The 13,523-nt window shown below is 34.6% G+C and overlaps 14 non-coding genes across 14 annotated transcripts; all 14 read left to right on the top strand.

Annotated features, from left to right (window-relative positions):
• The first annotated feature begins 660 nt into the window (after positions 1–660).
• Positions 661–733, top strand: TRNAK-UUU (transfer RNA lysine (anticodon UUU)). The gene has a single exon. It is a non-coding gene; the product is annotated as a tRNA-Lys (tRNA).
• A 309-nt stretch (positions 734–1,042) lies between these two features.
• On the top strand, positions 1,043–1,134 carry TRNAR-UCU (transfer RNA arginine (anticodon UCU)). The gene is given in 2 exon segments: positions 1,043–1,079; positions 1,099–1,134. It is a non-coding gene; the product is annotated as a tRNA-Arg (tRNA).
• A 1,410-nt stretch (positions 1,135–2,544) lies between these two features.
• On the top strand, positions 2,545–2,617 carry TRNAK-UUU (transfer RNA lysine (anticodon UUU)). Its single transcript has one exon. It is a non-coding gene; the product is annotated as a tRNA-Lys (tRNA).
• Positions 2,618–2,926: 309 nt separating this feature from the next.
• Positions 2,927–3,018, top strand: TRNAR-UCU (transfer RNA arginine (anticodon UCU)). Its single transcript is given in 2 exon segments — positions 2,927–2,963; positions 2,983–3,018. It is a non-coding gene; the product is annotated as a tRNA-Arg (tRNA).
• A 1,410-nt stretch (positions 3,019–4,428) lies between these two features.
• Positions 4,429–4,501, top strand: TRNAK-UUU (transfer RNA lysine (anticodon UUU)). Its single transcript has one exon. It is a non-coding gene; the product is annotated as a tRNA-Lys (tRNA).
• A 309-nt stretch (positions 4,502–4,810) lies between these two features.
• Positions 4,811–4,902, top strand: TRNAR-UCU (transfer RNA arginine (anticodon UCU)). Its single transcript is given in 2 exon segments — positions 4,811–4,847; positions 4,867–4,902. It is a non-coding gene; the product is annotated as a tRNA-Arg (tRNA).
• Positions 4,903–6,312: 1,410 nt separating this feature from the next.
• TRNAK-UUU (transfer RNA lysine (anticodon UUU)) lies at positions 6,313–6,385 on the top strand. Its single transcript has one exon. It is a non-coding gene; the product is annotated as a tRNA-Lys (tRNA).
• A 309-nt stretch (positions 6,386–6,694) lies between these two features.
• On the top strand, positions 6,695–6,786 carry TRNAR-UCU (transfer RNA arginine (anticodon UCU)). The gene is given in 2 exon segments: positions 6,695–6,731; positions 6,751–6,786. It is a non-coding gene; the product is annotated as a tRNA-Arg (tRNA).
• Positions 6,787–8,196: 1,410 nt separating this feature from the next.
• TRNAK-UUU (transfer RNA lysine (anticodon UUU)) lies at positions 8,197–8,269 on the top strand. Its single transcript has one exon. It is a non-coding gene; the product is annotated as a tRNA-Lys (tRNA).
• Positions 8,270–8,578: 309 nt separating this feature from the next.
• TRNAR-UCU (transfer RNA arginine (anticodon UCU)) lies at positions 8,579–8,670 on the top strand. The gene is given in 2 exon segments: positions 8,579–8,615; positions 8,635–8,670. It is a non-coding gene; the product is annotated as a tRNA-Arg (tRNA).
• Positions 8,671–10,080: 1,410 nt separating this feature from the next.
• On the top strand, positions 10,081–10,153 carry TRNAK-UUU (transfer RNA lysine (anticodon UUU)). The gene has a single exon. It is a non-coding gene; the product is annotated as a tRNA-Lys (tRNA).
• Positions 10,154–10,462: 309 nt separating this feature from the next.
• Positions 10,463–10,554, top strand: TRNAR-UCU (transfer RNA arginine (anticodon UCU)). The gene is given in 2 exon segments: positions 10,463–10,499; positions 10,519–10,554. It is a non-coding gene; the product is annotated as a tRNA-Arg (tRNA).
• Positions 10,555–11,964: 1,410 nt separating this feature from the next.
• On the top strand, positions 11,965–12,037 carry TRNAK-UUU (transfer RNA lysine (anticodon UUU)). Its single transcript has one exon. It is a non-coding gene; the product is annotated as a tRNA-Lys (tRNA).
• Positions 12,038–12,346: 309 nt separating this feature from the next.
• On the top strand, positions 12,347–12,438 carry TRNAR-UCU (transfer RNA arginine (anticodon UCU)). Its single transcript is given in 2 exon segments — positions 12,347–12,383; positions 12,403–12,438. It is a non-coding gene; the product is annotated as a tRNA-Arg (tRNA).
• The last annotated feature ends 1,085 nt before the right edge of the window (positions 12,439–13,523 follow it).

The following is a 13,523-nucleotide window of genomic DNA, read 5'->3' as shown; positions in this document are numbered from 1 at the left end:
ATCCAGGATCATAGATTCCTACCAACTTCATAAAGTTGATGAGCAGCTGCTAGCTCATTATTTTATTTGATCATTTCTGTCCGACCTCCTAAAAAGATTGGCTCTGTGGCACAATGGATAGTGCTTTGGCTTTCAAGAGTAATGTAAAGAAGGCATTCAAAAGTTGTGGTTTTGAATCCCACCAGAGGCAATGTTGTCCTACATTTCTTTTATAATGAATTGAAATTGCAATAAATAATGCAGCTTCTTCTTGCTCTGAAATCATTCACCAAAATGGCCTTTGAAAGAAGCCCTTTTTTCAACCGACACCACTTGAATAGAAAATATTGTATAATCTACATATAAGAGGAAATTGACAGGTAGACTGAGTAAAATATAATGTATTAGGCAGTAAGAGTTTTTGGTCCTTTCTTAATTGTGTATTGTCAATGAAGAAGCATGAATTCCGAATCAGCAGAAAATGAGATGGTACAAATTTCAGGACTTAAAGAGATAAAATATAATGCTGAGATGTCAAAAGCTTGAAATATCAATTCATGATAAAACTCTACATATTGATTATCAATATATGTAATGATAATAATAAATGATTGTCAGTAAATGTAAGGTTGGTATCCTTCCAAATTGTTTTAATGTGATTTGAAGATAAGAGTAAGCAGAGCCTGGATAGCTCAGTCGGTAGAGCATCAGACTTTTAATCTGAGGGTCCAGGGTTCACGTCCCTGTGCAGGCGGGGTGCTATGTTTAAGAAGAAGTACTCTTTTAGTTTCTATTGCATGATGAACAAGATATTACATTGACAGAATTGCAAAACCTTCTTAAATGGAGTTTTTTAAATTGTCAAGATTTTATCCGTCAGAGGCCTTTTGAGTAGACTTATCCAACTGTATCATGTAGTTTGGCATGTTGAATATCTTTTTCCCCATGCAATGCTCAACATGTAACCATGATTATAGTATCCTATCAACTTTGTAAAGTTGATCATCAGTTGCTTGCTCATTATTTTATTTCAGAATTTCTGAAAAGTTTCTTGGTGCAGGTTGGCTCTGTGGCGCAATGGATAGCGCATTGGACTTCTAGGAAAATGTTAAAAAAGGCATTCAAAGGCTGTGGGTTCGAATCCCACCAGAGTCAATATTATTGCTCAATTTCTTTCATAACGAATTGAAATAGCAATAAACAATGCAGCTTCAGCTTCACCCAAAATCATTTACCAAAATAGCCTTTGAAAGAAGGCCTGTTTTAAACAAAGAGTGCTTGAATAGAAAACATTGTATAATCAATATGCAAGAGGAAATTGTCAGGTGTACTGATGAAAATATAATTTACTAGATAGTAGGAGTTTCGGCCCTTTCTCAATTGTATACTGTCACTGAAGAAGCATGAATTCTAAGTCAGCAGAAAATGAGATAGTACATATTTCAGGACTTAAAATAGATGACATTTAATGCTGAGGTTTCAAAAGTTTGAAATATCAGTTCACTATCAAACGCTACATAATGCTTGTCAATATATGCAATCATATTCATAAATATAGTGTCGGTTGGAATCCTTCCACATTGTTTTAAGATGAATTGAAGATGAAAGTTAGTAGACACTGGATAGTTCAGTGAGTGGCACAGCAGACTTTTAATATGAGTGTCCAGGTTTGAAGTTCCTGTTCAGGCAGTGTGTTATGTTTAAGAAGATGCACTCTTGAAGTTTCCACTGCTTGATGAATAAGATATTACATTAAGGGAATTGCAAAACCTTCTTATATGGAGTTGTTAAACTCCTTGCTGTTTTATCTGTGCTATGCCTTTTGAGTCGACTTAACACTTAACCAACTGCATTGTATGGTTTGACATGTTGAATATCATTTTTGCTATTCAATGCTCAACATAAATCCAGGATCATAGATTCCTAACAACTTCATAAAGTTGATGAGCAGCTGCTAGCTCATTATTTTATTTGATCATTTCTGTCCGACCTCCTAAAAAGATTGGCTCTGTGGCACAATGGATAGTGCTTTGGCTTTCAAGAGTAATGTAAAGAAGGCATTCAAAAGTTGTGGTTTTGAATCCCACCAGAGGCAATGTTGTCCTACATTTCTTTTATAATGAATTGAAATTGCAATAAATAATGCAGCTTCTTCTTGCTCTGAAATCATTCACCAAAATGGCCTTTGAAAGAAGCCCTTTTTTCAACCGACACCACTTGAATAGAAAATATTGTATAATCTACATATAAGAGGAAATTGACAGGTAGACTGAGTAAAATATAATGTATTAGGCAGTAAGAGTTTTTGGTCCTTTCTTAATTGTGTATTGTCAATGAAGAAGCATGAATTCCGAATCAGCAGAAAATGAGATGGTACAAATTTCAGGACTTAAAGAGATAAAATATAATGCTGAGATGTCAAAAGCTTGAAATATCAATTCATGATAAAACTCTACATATTGATTATCAATATATGTAATGATAATAATAAATGATTGTCAGTAAATGTAAGGTTGGTATCCTTCCAAATTGTTTTAATGTGATTTGAAGATTAGAGTAAGCAGAGCCTGGATAGCTCAGTCGGTAGAGCATCAGACTTTTAATCTGAGGGTCCAGGGTTCACGTCCCTGTGCAGGCGGGGTGCTATGTTTAAGAAGAAGTACTCTTTTAGTTTCTATTGCATGATGAACAAGATATTACATTGACAGAATTGCAAAACCTTCTTAAATGGAGTTTTTTAAATTGTCAAGATTTTATCCGTCAGAGGCCTTTTGAGTAGACTTATCCAACTGTATCATGTAGTTTGGCATGTTGAATATCTTTTTCCCCATGCAATGCTCAACATGTAACCATGATTATAGTATCCTATCAACTTTGTAAAGTTGATCATCAGTTGCTTGCTCATTATTTTATTTCAGAATTTCTGAAAAGTTTCTTGGTGCAGGTTGGCTCTGTGGCGCAATGGATAGCGCATTGGACTTCTAGGAAAATGTTAAAAAAGGCATTCAAAGGCTGTGGGTTCGAATCCCACCAGAGTCAATATTATTGCTCAATTTCTTTCATAATGAATTGAAATAGCAATAAACAATGCAGCTTCAGCTTCACCCAAAATCATTTACCAAAATAGCCTTTGAAAGAAGGCCTGTTTTAAACAAAGAGTGCTTGAATAGAAAACATTGTATAATCAATATGCAAGAGGAAATTGTCAGGTGTACTGATGAAAATATAATTTACTAGATAGTAGGAGTTTCGGCCCTTTCTCAATTGTATACTGTCACTGAAGAAGCATGAATTCTAAGTCAGCAGAAAATGAGATAGTACATATTTCAGGACTTAAAATAGATGACATTTAATGCTGAGGTTTCAAAAGTTTGAAATATCAGTTCACTATCAAACGCTACATAATGCTTGTCAATATATGCAATCATATTCATAAATATAGTGTCGGTTGGAATCCTTCCACATTGTTTTAAGATGAATTGAAGATGAAAGTTAGTAGACACTGGATAGTTCAGTGAGTGGCACAGCAGACTTTTAATATGAGTGTCCAGGTTTGAAGTTCCTGTTCAGGCAGTGTGTTATGTTTAAGAAGATGCACTCTTGAAGTTTCCACTGCTTGATGAATAAGATATTACATTAAGGGAATTGCAAAACCTTCTTATATGGAGTTGTTAAACTCCTTGCTGTTTTATCTGTGCTATGCCTTTTGAGTCGACTTAACACTTAACCAACTGCATTGTATGGTTTGACATGTTGAATATCATTTTTGCTATTCAATGCTCAACATAAATCCAGGATCATAGATTCCTAACAACTTCATAAAGTTGATGAGCAGCTGCTAGCTCATTATTTTATTTGATCATTTCTGTCCGACCTCCTAAAAAGATTGGCTCTGTGGCACAATGGATAGTGCTTTGGCTTTCAAGAGTAATGTAAAGAAGGCATTCAAAAGTTGTGGTTTTGAATCCCACCAGAGGCAATGTTGTCCTACATTTCTTTTATAATGAATTGAAATTGCAATAAATAATGCAGCTTCTTCTTGCTCTGAAATCATTCACCAAAATGGCCTTTGAAAGAAGCCCTTTTTTCAACCGACACCACTTGAATAGAAAATATTGTATAATCTACATATAAGAGGAAATTGACAGGTAGACTGAGTAAAATATAATGTATTAGGCAGTAAGAGTTTTTGGTCCTTTCTTAATTGTGTATTGTCAATGAAGAAGCATGAATTCCGAATCAGCAGAAAATGAGATGGTACAAATTTCAGGACTTAAAGAGATAAAATATAATGCTGAGATGTCAAAAGCTTGAAATATCAATTCATGATAAAACTCTACATATTGATTATCAATATATGTAATGATAATAATAAATGATTGTCAGTAAATGTAAGGTTGGTATCCTTCCAAATTGTTTTAATGTGATTTGAAGATTAGAGTAAGCAGAGCCTGGATAGCTCAGTCGGTAGAGCATCAGACTTTTAATCTGAGGGTCCAGGGTTCACGTCCCTGTGCAGGCGGGGTGCTATGTTTAAGAAGAAGTACTCTTTTAGTTTCTATTGCATGATGAACAAGATATTACATTGACAGAATTGCAAAACCTTCTTAAATGGAGTTTTTTAAATTGTCAAGATTTTATCCGTCAGAGGCCTTTTGAGTAGACTTATCCAACTGTATCATGTAGTTTGGCATGTTGAATATCTTTTTCCCCATGCAATGCTCAACATGTAACCATGATTATAGTATCCTATCAACTTTGTAAAGTTGATCATCAGTTGCTTGCTCATTATTTTATTTCAGAATTTCTGAAAAGTTTCTTGGTGCAGGTTGGCTCTGTGGCGCAATGGATAGCGCATTGGACTTCTAGGAAAATGTTAAAAAAGGCATTCAAAGGCTGTGGGTTCGAATACCACCAGAGTCAATATTATTGCTCAATTTCTTTCATAACGAATTGAAATAGCAATAAACAATGCAGCTTCAGCTTCACCCAAAATCATTTACCAAAATAGCCTTTGAAAGAAGGCCTGTTTTAAACAAAGAGTGCTTGAATAGAAAACATTGTATAATCAATATGCAAGAGGAAATTGTCAGGTGTACTGATGAAAATATAATTTACTAGATAGTAGGAGTTTCGGCCCTTTCTCAATTGTATACTGTCACTGAAGAAGCATGAATTCTAAGTCAGCAGAAAATGAGATAGTACATATTTCAGGACTTAAAATAGATGACATTTAATGCTGAGGTTTCAAAAGTTTGAAATATCAGTTCACTATCAAACGCTACATAATGCTTGTCAATATATGCAATCATATTCATAAATATAGTGTCGGTTGGTATCCTTCCACATTGTTTTAAGATGAATTGAAGATGAAAGTTAATAGACACTGGATAGTTCAGTGAGTGGCACAGCAGACTTTTAATATGAGTGTCCAGGTTTGAAGTTCCTGTTCAAGCAGTGTGTTATGTTTAAGAAGATGCACTCTTGAAGTTTCCACTGCTTGATGAATAAGATATTACATTAAGGGAATTGCAAAACCTTCTTATATGGAGTTGTTAAACTCCTTGCTGTTTTATCTGTGCTATGCCTTTTGAGTCGACTTAACACTTAACCAACTGCATTGTATGGTTTGACATGTTGAATATCATTTTTGCTATTCAATGCTCAACATAAATCCAGGATCATAGATTCCTACCAACTTCATAAAGTTGATGAGCAGCTGCTAGCTCATTATTTTATTTGATCATTTCTGTCCGACCTCCTAAAAAGATTGGCTCTGTGGCACAATGGATAGTGCTTTGGCTTTCAAGAGTAATGTAAAGAAGGCATTCAAAAGTTGTGGTTTTGAATCCCACCAGAGGCAATGTTGTCCTACATTTCTTTTATAATGAATTGAAATTGCAATAAATAATGCAGCTTCTTCTTGCTCTGAAATCATTCACCAAAATGGCCTTTGAAAGAAGCCCTTTTTTCAACCGACACCACTTGAATAGAAAATATTGTATAATCTACATATAAGAGGAAATTGACAGGTAGACTGAGTAAAATATAATGTATTAGGCAGTAAGAGTTTTTGGTCCTTTCTTAATTGTGTATTGTCAATGAAGAAGCATGAATTCCGAATCAGCAGAAAATGAGATGGTACAAATTTCAGGACTTAAAGAGATAAAATATAATGCTGAGATGTCAAAAGCTTGAAATATCAATTCATGATAAAACTCTACATATTGATTATCAATATATGTAATGATAATAATAAATGATTGTCAGTAAATGTAAGGTTGGTATCCTTCCAAATTGTTTTAATGTGATTTGAAGATAAGAGTAAGCAGAGCCTGGATAGCTCAGTCGGTAGAGCATCAGACTTTTAATCTGAGGGTCCAGGGTTCACGTCCCTGTGCAGGCGGGGTGCTATGTTTAAGAAGAAGTACTCTTTTAGTTTCTATTGCATGATGAACAAGATATTACATTGACAGAATTGCAAAACCTTCTTAAATGGAGTTTTTTAAATTGTCAAGATTTTATCCGTCAGAGGCCTTTTGAGTAGACTTATCCAACTGTATCATGTAGTTTGGCATGTTGAATATCTTTTTCCCCATGCAATGCTCAACATGTAACCATGATTATAGTATCCTATCAACTTTGTAAAGTTGATCATCAGTTGCTTGCTCATTATTTTATTTCAGAATTTCTGAAAAGTTTCTTGGTGCAGGTTGGCTCTGTGGCGCAATGGATAGCGCATTGGACTTCTAGGAAAATGTTAAAAAAGGCATTCAAAGGCTGTGGGTTCGAATCCCACCAGAGTCAATATTATTGCTCAATTTCTTTCATAACGAATTGAAATAGCAATAAACAATGCAGCTTCAGCTTCACCCAAAATCATTTACCAAAATAGCCTTTGAAAGAAGGCCTGTTTTAAACAAAGAGTGCTTGAATAGAAAACATTGTATAATCAATATGCAAGAGGAAATTGTCAGGTGTACTGATGAAAATATAATTTACTAGATAGTAGGAGTTTCGGCCCTTTCTCAATTGTATACTGTCACTGAAGAAGCATGAATTCTAAGTCAGCAGAAAATGAGATAGTACATATTTCAGGACTTAAAATAGATGACATTTAATGCTGAGGTTTCAAAAGTTTGAAATATCAGTTCACTATCAAACGCTACATAATGCTTGTCAATATATGCAATCATATTCATAAATATAGTGTCGGTTGGAATCCTTCCACATTGTTTTAAGATGAATTGAAGATGAAAGTTAGTAGACACTGGATAGTTCAGTGAGTGGCACAGCAGACTTTTAATATGAGTGTCCAGGTTTGAAGTTCCTGTTCAGGCAGTGTGTTATGTTTAAGAAGATGCACTCTTGAAGTTTCCACTGCTTGATGAATAAGATATTACATTAAGGGAATTGCAAAACCTTCTTATATGGAGTTGTTAAACTCCTTGCTGTTTTATCTGTGCTATGCCTTTTGAGTCGACTTAACACTTAACCAACTGCATTGTATGGTTTGACATGTTGAATATCATTTTTGCTATTCAATGCTCAACATAAATCCAGGATCATAGATTCCTAACAACTTCATAAAGTTGATGAGCAGCTGCTAGCTCATTATTTTATTTGATCATTTCTGTCCGACCTCCTAAAAAGATTGGCTCTGTGGCACAATGGATAGTGCTTTGGCTTTCAAGAGTAATGTAAAGAAGGCATTCAAAAGTTGTGGTTTTGAATCCCACCAGAGGCAATGTTGTCCTACATTTCTTTTATAATGAATTGAAATTGCAATAAATAATGCAGCTTCTTCTTGCTCTGAAATCATTCACCAAAATGGCCTTTGAAAGAAGCCCTTTTTTCAACCGACACCACTTGAATAGAAAATATTGTATAATCTACATATAAGAGGAAATTGACAGGTAGACTGAGTAAAATATAATGTATTAGGCAGTAAGAGTTTTTGGTCCTTTCTTAATTGTGTATTGTCAATGAAGAAGCATGAATTCCGAATCAGCAGAAAATGAGATGGTACAAATTTCAGGACTTAAAGAGATAAAATATAATGCTGAGATGTCAAAAGCTTGAAATATCAATTCATGATAAAACTCTACATATTGATTATCAATATATGTAATGATAATAATAAATGATTGTCAGTAAATGTAAGGTTGGTATCCTTCCAAATTGTTTTAATGTGATTTGAAGATTAGAGTAAGCAGAGCCTGGATAGCTCAGTCGGTAGAGCATCAGACTTTTAATCTGAGGGTCCAGGGTTCACGTCCCTGTGCAGGCGGGGTGCTATGTTTAAGAAGAAGTACTCTTTTAGTTTCTATTGCATGATGAACAAGATATTACATTGACAGAATTGCAAAACCTTCTTAAATGGAGTTTTTTAAATTGTCAAGATTGTATCCGTCAGAGGCCTTTTGAGTAGACTTATCCAACTGTATCATGTAGTTTGGCATGTTGAATATCTTTTTCCCCATGCAATGCTCAACATGTAACCATGATTATAGTATCCTATCAACTTTGTAAAGTTGATCATCAGTTGCTTGCTCATTATTTTATTTCAGAATTTCTGAAAAGTTTCTTGGTGCAGGTTGGCTCTGTGGCGCAATGGATAGCGCATTGGACTTCTAGGAAAATGTTAAAAAAGGCATTCAAAGGCTGTGGGTTCGAATCCCACCAGAGTCAATATTATTGCTCAATTTCTTTCATAACGAATTGAAATAGCAATAAACAATGCAGCTTCAGCTTCACCCAAAATCATTTACCAAAATAGCCTTTGAAAGAAGGCCTGTTTTAAACAAAGAGTGCTTGAATAGAAAACATTGTATAATCAATATGCAAGAGGAAATTGTCAGGTGTACTGATGAAAATATAATTTACTAGATAGTAGGAGTTTCGGCCCTTTCTCAATTGTATACTGTCACTGAAGAAGCATGAATTCTAAGTCAGCAGAAAATGAGATAGTACATATTTCAGGACTTAAAATAGATGACATTTAATGCTGAGGTTTCAAAAGTTTGAAATATCAGTTCACTATCAAACGCTACATAATGCTTGTCAATATATGCAATCATATTCATAAATATAGTGTCGGTTGGTATCCTTCCACATTGTTTTAAGATGAATTGAAGATGAAAGTTAATAGACACTGGATAGTTCAGTGAGTGGCACAGCAGACTTTTAATATGAGTGTCCAGGTTTGAAGTTCCTGTTCAAGCAGTGTGTTATGTTTAAGAAGATGCACTCTTGAAGTTTCCACTGCTTGATGAATAAGATATTACATTAAGGGAATTGCAAAACCTTCTTATATGGAGTTGTTAAACTCCTTGCTGTTTTATCTGTGCTATGCCTTTTGAGTCGACTTAACACTTAACCAACTGCATTGTATGGTTTGACATGTTGAATATCATTTTTGCTATTCAATGCTCAACATAAATCCAGGATCATAGATTCCTACCAACTTCATAAAGTTGATGAGCAGCTGCTAGCTCATTATTTTATTTGATCATTTCTGTCCGACCTCCTAAAAAGATTGGCTCTGTGGCACAATGGATAGTGCTTTGGCTTTCAAGAGTAATGTAAAGAAGGCATTCAAAAGTTGTGGTTTTGAATCCCACCAGAGGCAATGTTGTCCTACATTTCTTTTATAATGAATTGAAATTGCAATAAATAATGCAGCTTCTTCTTGCTCTGAAATCATTCACCAAAATGGCCTTTGAAAGAAGCCCTTTTTTCAACCGACACCACTTGAATAGAAAATATTGTATAATCTACATATAAGAGGAAATTGACAGGTAGACTGAGTAAAATATAATGTATTAGGCAGTAAGAGTTTTTGGTCCTTTCTTAATTGTGTATTGTCAATGAAGAAGCATGAATTCCGAATCAGCAGAAAATGAGATGGTACAAATTTCAGGACTTAAAGAGATAAAATATAATGCTGAGATGTCAAAAGCTTGAAATATCAATTCATGATAAAACTCTACATATTGATTATCAATATATGTAATGATAATAATAAATGATTGTCAGTAAATGTAAGGTTGGTATCCTTCCAAATTGTTTTAATGTGATTTGAAGATAAGAGTAAGCAGAGCCTGGATAGCTCAGTCGGTAGAGCATCAGACTTTTAATCTGAGGGTCCAGGGTTCACGTCCCTGTGCAGGCGGGGTGCTATGTTTAAGAAGAAGTACTCTTTTAGTTTCTATTGCATGATGAACAAGATATTACATTGACAGAATTGCAAAACCTTCTTAAATGGAGTTTTTTAAATTGTCAAGATTTTATCCGTCAGAGGCCTTTTGAGTAGACTTATCCAACTGTATCATGTAGTTTGGCATGTTGAATATCTTTTTCCCCATGCAATGCTCAACATGTAACCATGATTATAGTATCCTATCAACTTTGTAAAGTTGATCATCAGTTGCTTGCTCATTATTTTATTTCAGAATTTCTGAAAAGTTTCTTGGTGCAGGTTGGCTCTGTGGCGCAATGGATAGTGCATTGGACTTCTAGGAAAATGTTAAAAAAGGCATTCAAAGGCTGTGGGTTCGAATCCCACCAGAGTCAATATTATTGCTCAATTTCTTTCATAACGAATTGAAATAGCAATAAACAATGCAGCTTCAGCTTCACCCAAAATCATTTACCAAAATAGCCTTTGAAAGAAGGCCTGTTTTAAACAAAGAGTGCTTGAATAGAAAACATTGTATAATCAATATGCAAGAGGAAATTGTCAGGTGTACTGATGAAAATATAATTTACTAGATAGTAGGAGTTTCGGCCCTTTCTCAATTGTATACTGTCACTGAAGAAGCATGAATTCTAAGTCAGCAGAAAATGAGATAGTACATATTTCAGGACTTAAAATAGATGACATTTAATGCTGAGGTTTCAAAAGTTTGAAATATCAGTTCACTATCAAACGCTACATAATGCTTGTCAATATATGCAATCATATTCATAAATATAGTGTCGGTTGGTATCCTTCCACATTGTTTTAAGATGAATTAAAGATGAAAGTTAGTAGACACTGGATAGTTCAGTGAGTGGCACAGCAGACTTTTAATATGAGTGTCCAGGTTTGAAGTTCCTGTTCAGGCAGTGTGTTATGTTTAAGAAGATGCACTCTTGAAGTTTCCACTGCTTGATGAATAAGATATTACATTAAGGGAATTGCAAAACCTTCTTATATGGAGTTGTTAAACTCCTTGCTGTTTTATCTGTGCTATGCCTTTTGAGTCGACTTAACACTTAACCAACTGCATTGTATGGTTTGACATGTTGAATATCATTTTTGCTATTCAATGCTCAACATAAATCCAGGATCATAGATTCCTACCAACTTCATAAAGTTGATGAGCAGCTGCTAGCTCATTATTTTATTTGATCATTTCTGTCCGACCTCCTAAAAAGATTGGCTCTGTGGCACAATGGATAGTGCTTTGGCTTTCAAGAGTAATGTAAAGAAGGCATTCAAAAGTTGTGGTTTTGAATCCCACCAGAGGCAATGTTGTCCTACATTTCTTTTATAATGAATTGAAATTGCAATAAATAATGCAGCTTCTTCTTGCTCTGAAATCATTCACCAAAATGGCCTTTGAAAGAAGCCCTTTTTTCAACCGACACCACTTGAATAGAAAATATTGTATAATCTACATATAAGAGGAAATTGACAGGTAGACTGAGTAAAATATAATGTATTAGGCAGTAAGAGTTTTTGGTCCTTTCTTAATTGTGTATTGTCAATGAAGAAGCATGAATTCCGAATCAGCAGAAAATGAGATGGTACAAATTTCAGGACTTAAAGAGATAAAATATAATGCTGAGATGTCAAAAGCTTGAAATATCAATTCATGATAAAACTCTACATATTGATTATCAATATATGTAATGATAATAATAAATGATTGTCAGTAAATGTAAGGTTGGTATCCTTCCAAATTGTTTTAATGTGATTTGAAGATTAGAGTAAGCAGAGCCTGGATAGCTCAGTCGGTAGAGCATCAGACTTTTAATCTGAGGGTCCAGGGTTCACGTCCCTGTGCAGGCGGGGTGCTATGTTTAAGAAGAAGTACTCTTTTAGTTTCTATTGCATGATGAACAAGATATTACATTGACAGAATTGCAAAACCTTCTTAAATGGAGTTTTTTAAATTGTCAAGATTTTATCCGTCAGAGGCCTTTTGAGTAGACTTATCCAACTGTATCATGTAGTTTGGCATGTTGAATATCTTTTTCCCCATGCAATGCTCAACATGTAACCATGATTATAGTATCCTATCAACTTTGTAAAGTTGATCATCAGTTGCTTGCTCATTATTTTATTTCAGAATTTCTGAAAAGTTTCTTGGTGCAGGTTGGCTCTGTGGCGCAATGGATAGCGCATTGGACTTCTAGGAAAATGTTAAAAAAGGCATTCAAAGGCTGTGGGTTCGAATCCCACCAGAGTCAATATTATTGCTCAATTTCTTTCATAACGAATTGAAATAGCAATAAACAATGCAGCTTCAGCTTCACCCAAAATCATTTACCAAAATAGCCTTTGAAAGAAGGCCTGTTTTAAACAAAGAGTGCTTGAATAGAAAACATTGTATAATCAATATGCAAGAGGAAATTGTCAGGTGTACTGATGAAAATATAATTTACTAGATAGTAGGAGTTTCGGCCCTTTCTCAATTGTATACTGTCACTGAAGAAGCATGAATTCTAAGTCAGCAGAAAATGAGATAGTACATATTTCAGGACTTAAAATAGATGACATTTAATGCTGAGGTTTCAAAAGTTTGAAATATCAGTTCACTATCAAACGCTACATAATGCTTGTCAATATATGCAATCATATTCATAAATATAGTGTCGGTTGGTATCCTTCCACATTGTTTTAAGATGAATTGAAGATGAAAGTTAGTAGACACTGGATAGTTCAGTGAGTGGCACAGCAGACTTTTAATATGAGTGTCCAGGTTTGAAGTTCCTGTTCAGGCAGTGTGTTATGTTTAAGAAGATGCACTCTTGAAGTTTCCACTGCTTGATGAATAAGATATTACATTAAGGGAATTGCAAAACCTTCTTATATGGAGTTGTTAAACTCCTTGCTGTTTTATCTGTGCTATGCCTTTTGAGTCGACTTAACACTTAACCAACTGCATTGTATGGTTTGACATGTTGAATATCATTTTTGCTATTCAATGCTCAACATAAATCCAGGATCATAGATTCCTACCAACTTCATAAAGTTGATGAGCAGCTGCTAGCTCATTATTTTATTTGATCATTTCTGTCCGACCTCCTAAAAAGATTGGCTCTGTGGCACAATGGATAGTGCTTTGGCTTTCAAGAGTAATGTAAAGAAGGCATTCAAAAGTTGTGGTTTTGAATCCCACCAGAGGCAATGTTGTCCTACATTTCTTTTATAATGAATTGAAATTGCAATAAATAATGCAGCTTCTTCTTGCTCTGAAATCATTCACCAAAATGGCCTTTGAAAGAAGCCCTTTTTTCAACCGACACCACTTGAATAGAAAATATTGTATAAT

This window comes from Pleurodeles waltl, chromosome 4_2 (assembly GCF_031143425.1).
Source record: "Pleurodeles waltl isolate 20211129_DDA chromosome 4_2, aPleWal1.hap1.20221129, whole genome shotgun sequence".
Classification (NCBI taxonomy): domain Eukaryota; kingdom Metazoa; phylum Chordata; class Amphibia; order Caudata; family Salamandridae; genus Pleurodeles; species Pleurodeles waltl.
This window is presented reverse-complemented; position numbering and strand designations above follow the sequence as displayed.